The sequence below is a fragment of the Psammomys obesus genome, unplaced genomic scaffold (genome assembly GCF_907164565.1).
Source record: "Psammomys obesus unplaced genomic scaffold, mPsaObe1.curated_primary_1811, whole genome shotgun sequence".
NCBI classification, from domain to species: Eukaryota; Metazoa; Chordata; class Mammalia; order Rodentia; family Muridae; genus Psammomys; species Psammomys obesus.
Window position 1 is genome coordinate 6,222,141 of NW_026596256.1, and position 13,053 is coordinate 6,235,193.

General features: G+C 39.8%; 1 protein-coding gene and 1 non-coding gene across 2 annotated transcripts in view; one reads left to right on the top strand and one right to left on the bottom strand.

Annotated features, from left to right (window-relative positions):
- Nbea (neurobeachin) overlaps window positions 1-13,053 on the bottom strand; it is a 509,877-nt gene that overhangs the window by 477,820 nt on the left and 19,004 nt on the right. The gene's annotated exons all lie outside the window — the stretch shown is intronic.
- Window positions 6,207-6,338, top strand: LOC129668821 (small nucleolar RNA SNORA17). Its single transcript, XR_008718976.1, has one exon. It is a non-coding gene; the product is annotated as a small nucleolar RNA SNORA17 (small nucleolar RNA).

The following is a 13,053-nucleotide window of genomic DNA, read 5'->3' on the forward strand; positions in this document are numbered from 1 at the left end:
TTCTGAGACAGCTCACAGATTAATACTCCATTGTGTAGATGTACCACAGTTTCTGCATCCATTCTTCAGTTAAGCGGCATCTGGCTGATTCCAGTTTCTGGCTATTACAAATAAGGCTGCTACAAACATAGTTGAGCAAATGTCCTTATTGTGTACTTGAGCCTCTTTTGGATATATGCCTAGGAGTATTCCTACATTCTTAGGTGTCTGTCATCTTTTCATGGTATCCTTGATTTCTTGGATGTTTTGTGTCAGGAAATTTTTAGATTTAACATTCTCTTTGTCGTATGAATCAATTTTTCCCACTGTATCTTCTACACCTGAAATTTGTCCCTCCATCTCTTGTACTTTGTTGACAATCTTTAACAATGTAATTCCTGTTTTCTTCCCTAAATTCTCCATATCCAGGATTTCCTCAGTTTGTAGTCTCTTTATTGTTTCTATTTCCATCTTCAGATACTAAAACACAGTACTAGGTGGGGCACATGTGCTGGAGCCCATAGGCAGAGTCGAATGGTTCTTGAGTTGGGAATGAGGATTAAAATTAATAAACCGACACACAACACGTGGGACCTTTCCGAGAGGCTCTAGTGGAGACTAGACACCTTGCTTTATTTCAGACTCCTTTTAAGCCAGAGTAAATGCACTTCAGTACAATGAGTTAAATTCACAAGAAGGTAAAACAAGAGGTGTGATATGACAAGGTATCCTACCTGCTGTCTCAAACAAAAGGAGACAGACTGGGAAATTCTTCGCTGATTCCAGTGAAGGCCTGGTAAAAGCAGTCTTTCTGCTAAGATTTAAATCTCAAAGCACCTCTGGTAGAACAGCGGTGCCCAACAGGTCTCCCTTTTTTATTTTTTAAAAATTGACCATATCTTAAGAGATATGGAGCAGAAGATTGTGCCTGTTTTAGGTTGTCTCTCTTTTAAGAGATATTCTAATCCATCATTGGTATATAAATTCCATCATTCATGCCCTGTCTTAGGTTGAATATACCTTAGAGAAACCATACTCACCATTGGCTACCAATCTCTGCTAGGGTTAAAAGCCCTTCATGAAGGTTTTAATTGTCACCTATAGGAGATAAGCTCCTAATAACAAGCCAAGTCCAAAATAACACTCCATAAAAGTGACTTAAAAGATAACTCCTTGTGTAAATATTTACAGGAACCATAGTAAAAGGCTGTCGAACAATCAGAATCATTTGGAAGTTTAGTAATACAGTTTGTTAGTTTACATTGATGGCAAGAAACATTAAAGTTTGAATCTTGTGAACATTTACAAACAACAAGGCATAAGGAGAATTTACATTGGCAGTTACAGGGCCTCCCAAGAGTTTCTTGTTTTGGTCTGCTGAAAACCAGAATCAGACTAAAGTCCCATAGCCAGTCCTCTTTTTCATTCTTTCTGATTTTGTTGAGAATTGTCCTCATTAACAGAACAATTAAATCCAGGCCATTGTATAAGAAGTTTCTCTGCATGACATCTTCTCCTAGGAGCAGAATGAAACAAAGGTGGGTCAGGAGCTTAAGTCCAATGCAGCTTTCTGTTCTCAGTCAGTACAGAATTCTCGATTGTCTACAGGGGGAACATCCTCTTTCCAGGAAACAATTCCTGCAAAGGGCACCAGCCTTTCTGGGATCCACCTGGCTCCTTCTGCATCCTGTGGAAAAACACAAACATACCCTCTTCTCCATATTAATATGGGGTCAGGGCCCTGCCATATTCCAGTAATCGGATCTTTCCATTTTACTTGGGCATAATTATCTTTGATATTAGGATGCCACAATCGATCACCTGCAGAACAACCTTGAATATCCACATTCAAAAAATTTTAAATACAGAGAACATGATTAAGATTTGGAGCTATGACTCCCCCTTTTTTATTTTTTGCAATTGGTTCTTAAGAGATCCATGGGCGGGCTCCATAATTTTTTGGTCTTAAGGATTATATGGCATGCCTGTTTTATGACTTATAAAAATGTTGAAAAGCTTGACCAATATATGTAGTGCATAAGTCTTTATAATGGAAGGAATACCAATTGTAGCAAAACATTAGTTTTTAAAATTTTGGGATATGAGTAACGTCCATTTGTTGTTTAGAATGGTTCCAACCCTAGGTTTTAAGTAAGTTAACTTTATGTTACAGTTTTTAAACATAATGACCAATAATCATGGTAAACTTGTACATTGAAAACAGACAGACAAAACATCTTGGTATTTGTTGAATCTGATTTTTATGACCATAGAAGCTTTGTAGAAGAATTAGCCATTAGCTTTTGTACTGGAAAAACTGAGAAGCTGCCTCTTTAATAGTCTTTTCTTGTAGGGTGGCAGCCATTGCTACTCCCTGATGTAGAACAGGGAGTAGATGTAGAAGACAGCCAGATGTCAGAACATAACCTAATATAATCAGAAGTAGCTGCTTTCTTCCTAAAGGGTCTCAAAGCTGCTTGGCAGGCACTGTTAGTTTTCTCATAAGCCAATTGTTTTACTAATAATAATCTAGAATTTTCATTGCTTATAAATCGGTTTGCTGCTTGCATTAATCTTGTCCTAACACATTTTAGACAAATCCTCCACCTGCCTACCTGTTTATAGAAGTTTATTCCAGGCCCTTCGGGCACCAGCATTCACTTGAGCATAAACTGCCACATCAAAATCCAATTTCCCTGTAGATTCCTTCTCCAGCAAGCAAGTCATAAGTTTTAGGAATTCCCTGAGCTCGATTAAGTTCAGCTGTAACTTGACAATGCTCTGCAAATTCTGACTTCCATAATAAATGACCTCCTCCTGAGAAGCATGCTCTTGTTAATTGTTTCCAGTCCCCTGGGCAGAGGGAGGGTCTCAGTAGACAAGGACTCCAACAGAGCCTGAGTAAAAGGCGCTAAAGGACCATATTGAGAGCATGCAGATTTTAATTCTTTTAGTTGTTTAAAAGGTATAGGCATGGATTCTCGCCATCGTACCTTGTCCATCATGCTGCTCTAGCAATGGAAAAGCATAAAACTCAGTTATATCTTCTCCATTTACCTAGCTTCTTGTAAAGAAGCTTGTAAGGACGATACAGTTGCCCATACAGTGGACAAAGGAAAAGGTCCCCTTGTCTTTTGGGCCACTGCTACTGTAGCAGTCCCAGGAGGAAGGACCAAGACTACAACCAATGATGGAGTTGGAGTGGGGTATGGAGGCTCATTTTCCCTAGTAGTTAGTTCTCCAATTTTTCTGTTTATTTCCTCCAAGCCCCATTCCAACTTTTTAATTTCTTTTTGCCAAGGCTTACGCTTTTTAACATGCATAGCCTGAATCGGAGGGTATCTCTCAGAATAATACTGATCTGGTTGTTCCTCCAATTCTGCAACCTCATCAGGATCTAAGTCATCCTCACAGTCTTCTTCTGACAAGAAATTACTATCATCAGGAGGGAAATTTAACTCCTCTGGAGGAGCTGATGGTCTACTCTCATTTTGTCTCAAAGCCTCCTTTCTAACCTCTTTCTCTAAGCATGAAAGTTTAACTTTCTCAATTTCCTGCCGCATATACAGACTATCTTTAATTACATTTCATACAAAAAACACGAGGCTACTGCCTTGTCCCATTTTTATTCTCGGATTTACTCATCGCACCCTTTTTACTTAATGATTCCAGCTTGCCAACACCCACAATGTCCTTCATTGATTCCCCAGTATCTCAAGCCCCATATTGGGCATCAATCTGCTGGAGCCCAGAGACAGAGCCAAACAGTTCTTGAGTTGGGAATGAGGACTAAAATTAATAAACCAACACACAACACATGGGATATTTCCGAGAGGCTCTAGTGGAAACTAGACACCTTGCTTTATTTCAGACTCCTTTTAAGCCAGAGTAAATGCACTTCAGTACAATGAGTTAAATTCACAAGGAACCAAACTTGCTTCTGCAATGTCTAGCAACTTGTGATGTCATCATGTGTAGATGGCCAGGTGGCCACACCTGGAAAGCGTGGTTACCTTGCCCCTTAAAGGGACAACCCAACACGTGGTCCCTCTCTTGGTCCTTTCTCTCTTGGTCCCTCTTGCTCCAGGCCTCTTGGCCTTCTCCTCTTTCTCTATGGGGGGGGCTCTCTCTTTCCTTCTCTCTCTTTCTCCCCATGTCCTGCTCTCCCTGCTCTTCCTTCGCTCTCTCTCTCTCTCCATATCCGCCTAATAAACCTCTTTTATATAGAAGATCTGTTGCATGCCTAATCATCATTATTTAATTTGTCCCATAACCTTACAGGTATCCCACCTGCTGTCTCAAACAAAAGGAGACAGACTTGGAAATTCTTCACTGACTTCAGTGAAGGCCTGGTAAAAGCAGTCTTTCTGCTGAGATTTAAATATCAAAGCAGCTGGTAGAACAGCAGTTCCCAACACACATGTGTTCATAATTTTCTGTGATGGCTCACTAAGTACTTTTTAAGAAAACGTCTAAGGTTAACACCAATGAACCAAAACAATTTTCTCTATATCATCAAGGTTGAGGTATCATTTTTAACACTCAATTGTGGATTTTGTGTGCACAACATGGAACAGCAAGGTAAGTTGAAGCCTACTCATGCAATAGTAGCAAATGTTAGGAAGTAACCAATCATTTTCTGATTGGATTTGATACCTGCTCTACAGAAGGAAATTCATGGGTAATACTGTAAACCTAGTCAAAATGCCCACAGCTGGCAAGGTCACTGGCCTCAGTACAGAAGCTACTGCTACTGTTTTGCTAAATAGCCATGATATGACCATCAAATTGCCTTTGAAATCACTATGCTTGTGCCCACAGATTAGTGCTGCCATCAATTCTCATCAAAGAAGCTTTATTTTCTAGCAGTCTATAATGACTCGTAACTGCTATCAAAGAACTAATAATAAATGAATGTTGGATACTCAGCCATCAACAGGACACCTACATCACTCTATCCAAGGCTCACAGCCTTGTGATTTTCATGAACAACCTTGAGCGTACCAACACCCAATTCTGGAATGAGGAGAGTGCTCAGAGCACCCCACCACTCCCAGACAATTTATATAGTAAATGCTTGAGGGGTGTGGGTATATTTTTTCAGTGGTAATTTCTGAGTTAAAAATACAATTGTAATTCTAAGCATGGCATTTACGAATTCTGTCAATTATTAAGCCTGAGAGAACCTCTGAACACATAGTCATCAGGGCAGAAGTACAGGCAGGCAGTCTTAAAATGTGAGTTCTTTAACTTGCGGGATTTATACTAATCTTAGTAATTAAGTTGAAAATGGAGGATTCTGCCCTCAACTTTCAATGTTCTACACTAACTTCAGTGAGCATCAGTCCTACTGATGAATTCTAGAATACCTAACTGGTGTCAGAAAATCGGTGTTTAAAAATAAAGCATTCTCATTTATAGGACTGCCTGTGAACTGCCATCACAGTGTTGAATAGTTGCAATGAATGCCATGTGGCACACAAGGTATACAAATTCTGTATTTTTAGAGAAAGTTTACTGCTTACAGAGACTAAAGTCTTTCTCCTTTTCCATATACTTTTGTCCTACATGTCTAACCTGCTGCCTATTATATTTACATATTTGGGTATGTATAGTTATAGAATTGTCTATTTCCCCTAGCATATTGTTGCCTAGTGGATTTCAGTGCACAAACCTTTCCCCACCCCCAGTTAAAACCTTAATTCCTTCATGCTGTAGTGCTAGAGATGTGAGGCCCATTGGGAAGATTTTGGCTAACAGAAATGGAGCCCTTAGGAATGTCTTAATGTTTTTCTCTGCTCAAGTGAATTTAGCTCTCATGGAATACATTAATGAGGAATGTTGTACAGGGTTTTCTCTCTTTCATGTTCATCTTCCTGCTTCTCTACTTTGCACAATACAGAAAGCATGCAACCTTCACCAGAAGCCACCCAATCTTGAACCCTTCTGCCTCTACAACTATGAGCCACATATATTTCTATGCTATATAATAACCACCCAACCTCAACTATTCTGTTACAGCAACAAAAGAAAAAAAATAGCCTCATCACTACTTAAGATCACAAGCTGTACAATAAATCTTTAGTACCAACTTATCACCATACTGACAGAAGCTTAATAATATAAACAACGATGCATTTCTTAAACCATGTTTCTATTCCAGTGTTTCTTACCTTTTCACTGGCTACTTTAACAGATTTATGCCATGTTTTAAAATTCTCTCTAATCCTGTGCCTAGAGGTGCTGCAGGTGTGGTCGCTGTGTCACATGTGCAACAGTAGTTGACGGAGAGGCAAGAAGCTATGTCTACACTCAGTGTTCTCACCTATAAACATCTGAATGGCTAGTAACCTAACCTTCTCTGAAAAAGGCGAGCCTGTAATGACCACCACTCCAGCCAGGGGGCCCAGCAGGGAGCTAGCCTGGGATGACTAGCAGTCCAGCACCAGGCAGGCCTGGGTGATCTCCCAGGTCAGGGAGCAGGCCTGGGACTGCTGGCCCTGGGCAAAAGTGAGCCTAAGACAGACAACCCTCACACAGGGCCACTCGGGCAAGCAGGGCAAATAGTGAGCCCTAGAGGACCACCAAAGGGGGGGTGGAGGCAGACAATGCCCGAGATGACTACTGCCCAGAGCCATAAAGTACGAGCAGGGCATAGCGCTCCTGAGACCACTCCTGAGATGATCCCAGGTACTCAGAGTCCCTGAGTGACACTAAGAAGAGCAAGTAAGTAGTGGAGAAATGAAACAGAAAGAGAAACAAACAGAAGGATATGGTCACACTGAAGACAGGCAGAACTGGAGACTCAAGGGTAGTCAGGTAGCCGGTGACACCTCCTTGGATCATGGTGGGGTCCTGGCCTGTACTACCATGTCTGAGTCCTTGGCCCTGCAGCAGCAGGAGTCTGTTACCAAAAGGCCAAGCAGACATCCCTGGTCTGAGTGGCCTCCCCGGGACATGTTTTTTTTTTTTTTTTTTACATTTTTTTTTTATTTTATTTTTCTTTTTAGTTACATTTTGTTAACTCTGTGTCCCAGCTGTATCCCGCTCCCTCATTCCCTCCCCAACCCCACACTCCCTCCCTGGTCTCCTCCCTGCCCCTTTCCAAGTCCCCTGATAGGGGAGGACCTCCTCCCCTTTCATCTGACCCTGTTTTATCAGGTATCTTCAGGGCTGGCTGCAAAGTCCTCCTCTGTGGCCTAACAGACTGCTCCTCCCCAGGGGGGGGGGGGTGTCAAACAACCTGCCCTTGAGATCCTGTTAGAAATAGTCCGTGTTCCCCTTACTTTGGAAAACTACTTGGTTACTGAGCTACCACAGGCCACATCCAAGCAGAAGTTCTAGGTTATATCCATAGATGGTCCTTGGTTGAGTGTCAGTCTCAGAAAAGACCCTGTGCCCAGATATATTTGGTCCTTGTAGAGCTCCTATCCTTTCCATATCATACTAACTTCCCTTCTTTCATATGATTCCCTGCACTCTGCCGAGGGTTTGGTTATGAGTTTTAGTGTCTGCTTTGAAACACTGCTAGGTAGAGTCTTTCAGATGCCTTTTGTGGTAGTCCCCGGGACATGTTGATGTCTGAGGGCTGTGGAGAACTGGTCCTACCCCTCACCTGGGTATCATAAGAGAGCTAGCCCTGCGGTCATTAGAGCTGACTCCTGCCTTAGCCAGCTACACATATATAAGAGCAGGCCCTAACATTTCGGGAGTTCCACATCACAGGAGTTGCAGGTGAGCCTGCCCAGAGAACACAAGCATGGGAGAGCTAGCACTACCACTCTCTCCTGAGCAGTGCCTTAAATGAGGGAGAGACATGCTCTTTCCACCTCACCCCTCACCACCTGCTGCAGGAGTCTGACCAGGCCCTGAGGTCATAAGAGCAGGAAAGTTGCCCTGCCCCTAATCAGCTGCAGCACTTGGGAGAGCAAGGCCTGTAGCTCACCCAGGCAGCAAAGTATAGCTGGCCCTGATTTGGGGCACAGGCAAGCAGGCCCTGAGGGCATACGCATGGGAGAGCTGGACCTGCCTCTAGTCTGCTGGACAGTGACATGGAGTAGAGAAGCCTTCTTCCCTTCCTTCGTCCCTCGCCATGAATGGCAAGGTGGGAGAGTGGGCCCCCAGGTCATGAAAGTGGGAGAACAGACCATGTCCCTCACTGACTGCAACACTCAGGAGAGCAGGGCCTACACCTCACCTAGACAGCAGGGTAAAGATGGGCCTGGTTGCCAGGGACTGTGGGTGATCCAATCATGAGGGTGTGAGAGCCAGCCCTGAGGTCATGAGGGTCAGAGTCGGAGAGCTGGTGGGCTGACAGGGCTCTGAATTGGCCTACCCCAATATCAACCTAAACAATGAACTCCTAGAGTGCATGAAGGGGACTACATAGAACCCTACAGGGATGCTATAGATCCAGAACTACAGGATCTCCATGACACAGGGCAACAGGATAGAACAGAGGAGTCTCAGTAAGGATCCAGTATTGATAGAGTAGCAGAAGCCAGAGGCCTTATACACAATCAAGGAGTCACTGTAATGAACATTTGCAAGCAAAGAACTGTGGGTAAAAGGGTATACTGTGGGACACATTGTGATGCACTACAGCTTCCACAATAAGATTTTTTTTTTCACTGTTGGGGAGGTTGCAAGGGTGGAGGAAAGGTACAAGAGGAGTAGAACTGGGGTGCATGATGTAAAATTCACAAAGAACCAATAAAAGGTATTTAAAATGCTATTTAAAAAAAATAGAACATTAGCATATTAAACAGCAAAGACCACAACTATCACCTAACACAACTTCATTTTCAGTCAGGAAAATAAAATAAGGTCTTGATTACTGAATGACTTACTAAATGAATTAGCAGCAGGTTAGACTACAGATCCAAATTTATCATCTTATTACTATGGACAGCAAACCTTTCAAATATTACACATCAAAAGGAAAGTAATATAAATAAAACTAAAGATTTATTTAAATGTTATCCAAAAAAAATGCTCTAAATACATGATACTGTAAGTGTTGTGCAGTAAAGAGACTGCAGTAAAATAAGTCACCATACTCCCTCTTACATCATGAAGGTCTTGGGATGTGGGATACCCCATTCAATACGCTTAGTCATACAGCTGATTTGAATTCTGACCCAATAGTCCCATCTCCCTTAGGGCAGTAAGCACCTCATAAATAGTCAGATCTCATGAGAACTACATTTTGAATAGCACTGCACCAAGTGTGCATTGTGTATAGAAACTATTAAAGATAATCTATATCTCTCACATATACAGTTTTCACTTGAGAGAGGACAAAAAAAAAGTAGTATCCTTCCTTTATTGTCTTCAAGTGAATGGAAACTATATATGGATAGATGGATGGATGGATGGACATACACTCACACTTGTATTCAAATATGCATAGTAGATCTACAAAGAGAGAAACATAGGCTTAGAGAGGTGTAATATTTGGCTCAAGGGCATAAGGTAAAGTAAAGGCAGAGCCAGGATTGAATTCAGATTAGTCAAATCATGAAGGCCAGATTATTTATAGAAAACCAAGACACAAAAATAATTTGACTCAAAACAGTATTTACACAGTGATTTATAATTCTAAATACAGAGAGTCAGGTACATCAATCAGTCTCTGGTTTTAAAGGAGTTAATAGCATCAAATGCAATATTACGCTAGAAAAGGCACCTGTTTAATTACAGAGAACCCAACACAAAACTGTCTCCTCTAGAAAAAAATCTACAGCAGAAAGAAAAGCGTAAATTCAGGCCTGAAAGACAGATTGGGAATTGCTGAGAGACAAAACACTTACAAAAAGAGGGGACACATATTCTTTAGCTGAAAAACCTGAGTCCAGAAATAAGTCAGATTTTGGAGGAATTTTCTTTGAACAGTTTTTAGTTTGCTTATTTCTTGTTACTTTGTTATATTTATAAAGCCTTCGGAGTTGAACATGCCTAATCTAAAAACTACGTATATTCTCAAAAATTTTAAATAGTGACACATTTATTTCAAATTTGAGATTAAAGATGTTCAACCTGTATTTGAATGCATGGCATGAATGCAAATTTTTTCTCTTTAATAGAATGCTTTTACTCCACTAAGTCTAGTCAGCAAAGTCCAATTAATCCTCCCAAGTCAACTGCAGGAAACTCCTCCATCTTCAAATCTGCCCTTACTCTTCCAAATAGCTAATAAACTCCATCTGATGTTGCAGCATCTATTAAATACATTCAGTCAAGATCATGTGTACCGCAATAGGCACGAGGCACACATGTGGTGCAGATAACTGCAGATAAAAAATATGTGCACACAAAATAACTAATATACACATATATATTATACATACAGAGTATATGCATATAATATATAGTGTATATGCGTGTATACTGCATATTATATATGTATATTACATATATTTTTAACTTTAAGACAGTAAACATAATGAATGCTGCCCTCTATATAAAACCTAACAAAGGAGGACTACTTGTTTTCTTTTAACCTTAGTTTCTCCTTATCTATAAAAATATAAAACACTAGCCAATTTCAAGGCTATCTTGAAATCTAACACCACTAGAGCATTTAGTGCAATGACTATCAATAAGAGCCTAACAGAGATGATGCAGCAGTAGCAGTAGTAGGGCTATCGCAGAAGAAAAGGGTCTCTCTGTTTCAGGCCTATTCCAGCAGATAGTTAAAAAGACAGACTAACGCTGAAGTTAAAAAAAAAAAACTGTACTCAAGGCGATACCAACGAGTAATGCCTTTGGGTGGACAAATAAATGCACACAAAAACAAAGACGTGAGGAAGAGGACAAAGCAGAAGAATGGAAAAGGATGGAGGATTCAGACTAAGATATTTTTAATTGACGGTAAAGCTTCAATAACAAAGATCTTACATTCCTATCATCATCTGTTCTTCTGGCTAAGGCCTTCTGTATGAGCAGGACCATATCATCTCAAAGTTCTTATGAAGTCTTGACTCTCAGAACCTAAGACACCACTGAATATGAAGACAAAATTTTAAAAAGATCATTAAGATCCAATGATGAAGAAGATGAGTAGATCCTAGTTTAATATGGTATTGTCCAGATAAGCAGAGATTAAGACACAGACACATAAAAGAAAGATCATGCAAAGACAAACAGAACACCTTCAGGCCAAGAAGCTTTCAGAAGAGCCCAACCCTGCAAATATCTTAATCTTGGGGCCCTAGCCAACAGAACAAGAAAAAGTTATTATCTGTCATTTAAGCCACAACATCTGTGGTATGTTATGGCAGCAACAGCAAAATAATACACCAGCTAAATACAAGATACTTAGGTTAACACAACCACAACTGTAACACTAGAAACTTGGAGACCTGAAAACTAAAAATAGAGCTGCCTAATTTAGATCAGTAGCTTCTCTGTACTTTAGGTGTCCACATTTGAAAGTCCAGATGTTTGAAATGATATGAAGCAACAGCATTACAACACTCTACAGTTTAAGAGGCCTTCTTCAAATACAGTGCCCCTAATAACTAATACTAAAGTAACTATACAGACATGAGATAATTTAATGAAAAGTAATTTATTTTTGACACCGAAAGAAGTCTTCACAAAAATATTCTGTTTTCCACGTAAAATAAGATTTTTTTTTCTTGACTTCTGGATTTTGAAAACAGCAAATACATGGATGTCTATGAAAGTTCACATAAAGATATTTACAGTAGCAGAAAAAAAGCAGTGTTTTTCATTATTTCATTAAGAAACACATTCTAGCAGACAGCATAAAGAATGTATGTTGGAAACAGCAGTACTTTCACCTCACCGTAAAAAGAAACTCCTACACTTAATTCTACCAATTGCTTTCCATCAACATTTACAATTTGCCCACCACAGTATCTGCTGACAATAAAATGCATTTTAATTTGTTGCCATATTGATTTCCATGAATTATTTAGGCAATTTTTACCAGAGCAAGGAGAACAAGCTTTTCCCTTGTGACATGTGGGTTTTAAATTGTGCTATTAAGTCAATGCTATTAGTTAGGATGAGGTTTACAGACACATAACAGGAAAACCCCAAATACGAATGGCTTCAACAATGTAGAAATGCTGTATAATGTGTACACTCATGTATGTAGGCATATATAGAAATACAGCATCCTAGAATATACCAGGTCACAAATGCAACCCACAATACATCTCTCTAAATTTTCTATCAACCTTGTTAAGAGAAAAAAATAAGAAAAAAGTTAAGTTAAATATTTATTTAGTAAATCTAAATTCCTAAAATATCATTTTAACATGAAATACTGAAATATCTTACTTTTTGTATCTAGTCTTCAAAGTCCTTGTTTTCACAAAGCCTTTTCTTAACTCCTTTTGTTTTTTTGTTTGTTTGTTTATTTTTGTTTGGTTTGGTTTTTCAAGACAGGGTTTCTCTGTGTGTAGCCCTGGCTCTCCCGGAACTAGCTCTGTAGACCAGGCTGGCCTCGAACTCACAGAGATCCACCTGCCTCTTCCTCCTGAGTAGCGGGAATAAAGGCGTGCACCAGCACCACCTGGTTTCTTAACTCTTTTGAAGACTTCTTTCCTCACTACGAGCAGCTATCAGGCATCTACATCCTGCACCCCAAGAGGGTCATATGGACCCAAGCTATTAATGTGGCCCAACACAAAATTGGAAGGTTTCTTAAAACATTTTATGACATTTGGGGAGTAATTGTTTTTTAACTTTGATTTCAAACTTCTTGAACATGAGCTTTGTGAATGACTTTATGTCACAATGTAAAAAGGTTGGACATTCCTATTTGGGTTAATTTCTGTCACATAATTTACATATCTTATTGCCTATATCTGTCAATCCACTATAAATTCCAGGAAATGGATTTTGATGTGATCATATATTTATAATTCTACCAATCTATACAGCAAGTATTCAATAAGTATCTGTGTAATAATAATATATACATATTATAAATATATTTTATATAAATATGTACATATTTTCATATCCATGTAAATAAAATAAGTATAAAACTGAGGTCTTCCTGAAAAATATACATAGTCCCATCCAAGAGACTGCTAT